Source organism: Pteropus alecto, unplaced genomic scaffold (assembly GCF_000325575.1).
Source record: "Pteropus alecto unplaced genomic scaffold, ASM32557v1 scaffold49, whole genome shotgun sequence".
Lineage (NCBI taxonomy): Eukaryota > Metazoa > Chordata > Mammalia > Chiroptera > Pteropodidae > Pteropus > Pteropus alecto.
This window is the reverse complement of record NW_006443131.1, coordinates 1,909,404-1,915,861: the sequence shown is the minus strand read 5'-3', so window position 1 is coordinate 1,915,861 and position 6,458 is coordinate 1,909,404.

The following is a 6,458-nucleotide window of genomic DNA, read 5'->3' as shown; positions in this document are numbered from 1 at the left end:
CGGGCCCGCCGGCCGCAGGCCTCAAGCCAAGCCGGCCCTCCCTACCCTCACTCTCCGCTCCGCCTGGGCCCCGCGCGGACAGCTGATTCAGTCCCGGGGCGCGTCCCCCTTCAAAGAGAGGGCCAAGTCCGCCGCTGGGGCCGAGATGGGCTGAAGTCACTGGGGCGGGCTTCCCCGACAGGGCCCTACCTACTCATGGGAAGTCCTCCAGGCATGTTCCGGGGCGCGGTCCCAGGAGGCTTGGGCAGGCCTGCAAGTTTTGGGGCGTCGCCGATCTCCCCTAAACTCAGCGGCGCTAGACGGCCGAGGGTGGGGCCCTCAAATCGCTGGGCCTGCCTAGCCTCTCTCAGACAGATGCGGGAACTCCCCTGTCTTTGACCCACTCGCCTGAGAGCCCACATCTCTGCGACCCGATCGTGCCCCTGACGTTCCGGGGCTGCAAACTGCCCACTCCTCCCGAGGCGAAACCCTGAGGTCTGGGTCTTTTTACGTGCCGCCTCCCTTTTTCCCCGTCATTTCATTAATTCCTTCCTTCCTTTCCTTAGTCATTCATTCAGCGAATGTGAGCTCCTAGCACACCCTTCTTTCAGTCGGCCCTGTCCCTGTCCCTGTCCGCTGAGGGGTCGTCGGGGGATCCCCAGCGGTGACGCGGTTGGAGAAGCGCACTCTGGCTTCCAATAGAATAGAATCCGGGGACCTGGGGCATGAGGTCATCTGCTGTGATACTCATTGGTTCAAGCCTGCACAGGGAGAGGGGGGCCCCCATAGCAACCGACGGTGCGTCCGAGCGTAACCTGGAGAGTGGTAGGCGCTTGACCTCCTGAGGCAGCTTATGTGGTACTTGGGTTGGAAGCGGGGAGGCCTCCCAGCTCCTGCAGCCCTAGCCCTACCATCTTTCTTGGGGTACTTTTTCTCCCTCAAAATGATGGTCAGTGCCACTTAACCCAGGAAGGCTGGAAGGAGAGTGCGGGCGGCAGCCTCGCAGCCTCGGGGTCCTGGATGCCCAGCTGCAGCCGCCCAGAATGTTAATTCCGAGATCCTTGTGCTCATCAGCATATCGTCTGCATCTCATTTGCATTCTCTTCATTTAAGGTCAAATTGGGCAGACATCTCCACGTCCCCAGCCCTGTCGCTGTCTGTGTCCCGAGTCTATCCCTCAGCGTAATCTCTCTCTCAGTCCAATTCCAAACCCCACCCCGCTTCCCAGCCTCCAGCGTCTCCTGGCGTGGGAGGGTGGGAGCCGGGCAGCCTAGCTAAAGGAGAAAAGATAAAAAATGGACCTCCCCCTCTGGATTTGGTGACAGATGGGGAGGGCTCGTCTGCACTGCCTAGAGACTCGACTGGCAAAGCAAACGGTGCAGGGAGGTGCCCTGGGCTGAGCTGAGGGTCTCCAGGGCCAAATTACCCACACGCCTGGCAGGGTGCTGGAGCTGGGACGCCTGCTTCCAGCGAGGGGCAGGCCTGCCCACCTGTCTGGTGCCAGGGCAGCTTCTGTCCTCCAATTAAGCCCTAATGAGGTGTCGTTAACCCTTACCTTGCCAGCCAGCCCTCAGGCAGAACTCAAATTCATGGTCTCACACTGAGCAGAGAGAGGGAAAGGAAGGCCTTCGAGGAAGCTGACAAGCCGTCAGGTCAGGGGACCGGGGATGAGGAGAGGGGCGCCAGAGGCAGGACGGACATGCACTTGGTATCCTCTCTGTGCCTCTGGGGGAGGGGCCTGTCCCGCTGTCCAGAGGCATTTATTCTTCCATTCCTCAATTCAACAATTACCTATTAAGCCCCTCACCTACTCCTACTAGCTAAATACCAGGCCATGCTAGGAGCTGAGATAACACTTGCATAAGACAGGATCTCTTCCCTTAAGAAATCTCCGGATTACTCAAGAAGACAAACTGGCCAACAAATAATTATACTGCCAAGTGCAAATGCTATTATAGAGCCATGGACAAAGTGGTATGGGGACACAGGGAAATAGGCCAACGGAGAAGGCTTAGGTTTTGAAGGACAAAGTTTACGGCAAGGAGGGGGGGTGTGTTTGACTCAGTGTGGGTTCACGCTTGGGCGGCTGGTGCCCTCCCTCCCAGAGCCGTATGTATGTTTTGCCTCCGTGCATGTGTGTGTGAGTGTGCCCACGTGTTATCTGGATCTCTCTGTGTCTGGGATCCCTTCTCCTGAACGCTCATTGTGGTTTTATTACAGATCGATGTTTGCTGTGAGGCTCTTGCACAGATTAGCCTGAACCTGCCCAGCCCAGGGGAGGGGAGCTGGAGAACCGATGTTGGCTCTTTGGGAAGGGGGTGGGCAGGCACCATCTTCACACCTGGGGGCCCAGACCCTTGGTGCCCCAAGTGGCAGCAGGCTTCCCAAGGGAGGCTAAGGGCTGGGCCCCCAGGCTATGGCAGAGTGTGCCCAGGCCACAGTCCCTGTGCCCCTGGATCCCCAGAGGAGCCACGGGGGTTCCAGGCACCACTCCCCACCAGGTTCTCGGCCCCCTCCCCCAGCCTGTTCTGTCTGCGGAGGAGCAGGCCGGCTCAGACCTGTCTGCTGCTCTCTCCCGCAGGGAGGCAGGGAGCAGATTCTTTCCAGGGGACAGGAGAGGGCTGGGGAATGCTGGGGCCTGCTGGGAGGCTGGGGTCCTCCACCCTGACCCCCCGTGGCTCTCTCCAGCCTGGGTTCTCCCCACCCCTCGGGAGGTCATTTCTCTGGGTTTTTCCTACACATAGCTATCTCTGCCAGGGAGGCCCTCGACTGCTGGGCAGCGGGTGGGGTCTAGAGCTCTGGCAGTGAAGACAGGCGTGGCAGGGGGAACAAGGAGAGGTGACAGGCTCCATCCTCAGAGACGTCGACCCCAACTCCCTGTCTCCTCACGGCCACTTGCTAGAAAGCGAAATTTTAGAGGCAGGGAAGAGAAGAGAGTCTGGATCGAGGGAGAATTTTAGGGGTTCAGGAGAGGTTCCCAGGTGGGGGACCCCTTCTTCCACACTGTCAAGGATGGGGACTTCCGTTTGGGGCCTTGACTTCTCCTCTGCCTGAGTCCATCTAATCTCTTCCCACCCATCCCTACTCCCCAAGCCCTAGGCCACATCTCCCATCACAACAGCTGTTAGAGCCGGGTGACAGGGGAGAACAAATGGGAACGAGAGTCGGGGGCTAGTCTGGGTGGGCGGACATCAGGAGATAACCTCCTCGCAATAACGAGGAGGCCTCCGTGCATCAGACCTCTCTGGGTCCTAAGCGCTGTGCTAAGTGCTTCCCAGACGAGGGTCCAAATCCTCATACCAACCAGCTCCCCGAGGTAGGGTCTCATTACCCCCACTCGAGAGATGAGGAAGCAGGCTCACAGGGGCGAAGGAACGAGCACAGCCAATGAGTGGCAGAACTGGGATTCGGACCCAGGCCCATCCTGTTAACTGCTCAGCCAGCCTGCCTGCCCTTCAGCTTCTCCTGAGGAGTCACACACACCTCCAGTGAAACACCCCGAAATGCCTCCCCGCTTCAGGCGGCTCAGCTTGCCAGGCTCATTAGAGGGATCAGGGCATGACTAGGATGGGAGGGTACTGCACCCGGAGCGCCCCCACCCACCGGGACCTGCGTCCTCGGCCACACCTCACAGCGCCCTGCTCCCTGCAGCCGTGTGCACAGTTCCAGGTCAGCACATGGACATTAGAGCGCCACGCAGCCCTGCCGACACGCACACTGGGATGTCAGAAGAGCCACGCATCGCCCTCCTTGTTGACACCCGGGTCTCCGTGTTGGGGCCACACCAGCCGCCTGCCTGCGCTGACTGGGTCACACGCGAGCCCGTGCAAGGTGCAGAATCTGTGAATATTTCATGTCTGGAGCTAGCAGCTGCTTCTCCCGCTCACACGTGTGTCCCGTCCTCCCTTTCAGAGGCTCCTTGTTTATTTGTTTAATGAATTATTTATCCATGCCCCCCTTCCCTCCTGGCCTCCCCTTCTCCCAAGGCCCTGGCCGCCATCATTTATTGAACGCAGCTCAGCTCTGTGGTTGCCACCCAGCGTCCCAGGAGCCCCTTGGGCCACACAGCCTGAGCGCTCCCTCTGCCTCCGACCTGTTCTGCTCCCTGCTTTCCTAGCCCCAGGGGGAGGGGGTGAGGTACCACATTCGGAGAGCTCCCAGGGGCCTGAGCTCAGTGCCCCTGGAGAGAACATGGCAGCCAGCAGTGTGTCAGCAAGCCTGAGGGTCAGGGGGAAATGAAGGCAGAGGCTGCAGGAGAGGACAGGAGTCCTGAGGCCCTAGAGAGAGGGAGAGGACCAGCCTGTGGGGAGACCTCAGCCTCGACGAGCCCTCCACCTGCCGAGAGGAGCCGATCGCCGCCCAGGCCCCCACACCGGTGTTTCCAACTGGCTGGTGACCCCTTGGGGTAGTGAAATCCAGAAATCAATTTTATGGACCTCAACCAGCTGTTTACTGCATTCGGTTTTTTTCTTTAAGAATAGAACAGAAGAAAAATATCAGAATGTATCCTCTGTCATGAGTATTGTTTCATGAAAATTCTTGCTTCAGTTTTATATGAAAGTGTGTGTGTGTGTGTGTGTGTGTGTGTGTGTGTGTTCACTGTTTTGCAATCATAAAATATATGTCTCACTGTGATGGGTCACAGTCAGGACAAGATTTGAGTCACAGTTATAAACAGAGGCCTAGACCTCACTGATAGAAGCCTGGATCCTTCCATGACCCAGATGCCACAAAAAGAGGTTGACTTCAGATCAGGTACCAGGCACGTGGACAGTGGCCCAGCTCTTACACACAGAGAACCAATCCCTAGAGAAGCTCAGGCTCCGTGAGTAGAGGCCCAAAGGCAGGCTTAGGCCTCAGAGCTAGAGGCGCATATCCTGCAGTCAGAACTGACACACGCACAGTGGTGGGGTCTGTGCATGGCACCAAGAAGCCACCCCAGGAGTGAGCTGAGGCTGACAGCAGCCCAGGCTCCCTTCCTGAGATGGGGAGACACAAAGGGCCACCTTCTGCAAAAGGACACGGCACCATGTGCCAAGAGATGCACCCTCAGAACTGGGTCTTCATAGAGGGAGGCTTTTTCTAATTCACACAAAAGCCTAAATCAGCTGATTCGGATAGAGGCCGAGGTAGACGAAGCCCCAGATCCCATAGGCAGAGGCCCAGGCCCTATAGAACTTAAAGCCCCTTGAGAGAGCCGCTTCAATCCTATGGCAAGGGCTCCAGATGCCAGAGAGGAGGGCTCAGTTATTACCGGAGCGTGCATGTGGGGGTGCTAGTTTCTAAGGAGGAGGCCCTTATAGAAAGGGGCCCAGATCCACAAGTGGGATCTAGATCCTAGAAACAGGGATTTACGGCTTCCAAAATGGAATCGAGTCCTGAACCAGCAAGCTCCCACTCCCTGGGAACACGGCAGGCAGCATCCCTGCCAACTGCGGGCCCCAAGGAGAGAGGCCTCGCTTTGCAGAGCAGGGCGTGTGGGTGGCGGGGAGGGGGCTGGGATTTTGCGGCACCTGGAGTAGGCAGGTTAGCATCATTTGGGTGAAATAAATCTCCCCGGGGCCACAGAGTCTCAGGGGGAGGGAGAGCTGTTTGCAAAGTCCCCCCTCCCCACCCCAAGGGGCCTAATTTATTTTCTGGCTCCTGAGAAGGGAGAGCTTTCCCAGGTGAAGAGGAGCTGCGGGAGGACAGAGCCTGGCAGCACCGAGGCACCCTGGGCCTGTTCTGGAAGGCACCGCCCCTCCCCCTAACCCAGCGGGCAGCTGGACTCGTGGTCAGGACCTCTGTCCCGCCAAGGATAAGCGGATGAAGGGTGCCTGTAGGTCCTCTCGCCATGCCTGTCCCCCTGGGCACAGGTGGTTGGCTTGGGTCCTGAGAACCCAGTCTGAGCCCCAATCCTGTTTGCTCAGCCTGCACCTCTCCAAAAGAGAGAAGGTGGGGGGCAGACACCCCTAGGTCTGACTTCTAGGCCCACTACTTCTACTTCCTAGGAACAGAAAGGAGAGGAGAGCATGCTGTGTGTGTCAGAGGGTGCGTGCGGGGCGCAGGGTGTCACGTGTGTGCATGTGTCTGCGTGTGTGCTGCTCTGTCTCTGTGTTCCGAGTGCGTGTGCTTCCTGCGGATCTCTAGCTATCTGAGAGTAACCCTACCTGTGTGCGCGTGTGTGTGTGCCCGCGCACGCAAGGGGATGTGTGTGTCTACATGTCCCTGTCCAGTGCCTGTGCTTCTCCCTTCTCAGGCCCTGGGTGTCTGTGCTTTTCCCCCTGAATGTGTGTGATGTCTGTGCTTGGGCGTCACTGTGAGGACGTGACTGTGGTGAGAGCTGGAACACAGGGCGCATTGCCCTTTGCCCTCTTGTCAGCACGGATGAGAGCAGGAGAAAGAATGCCCGGGGACACCATGGGCCACCTTGGAAGGTGGCCCTGCTGGAGCGCCAGTGAGGAATCCTTTGCCGGTGTCCCAGCAAAGCCTCGTTTGCT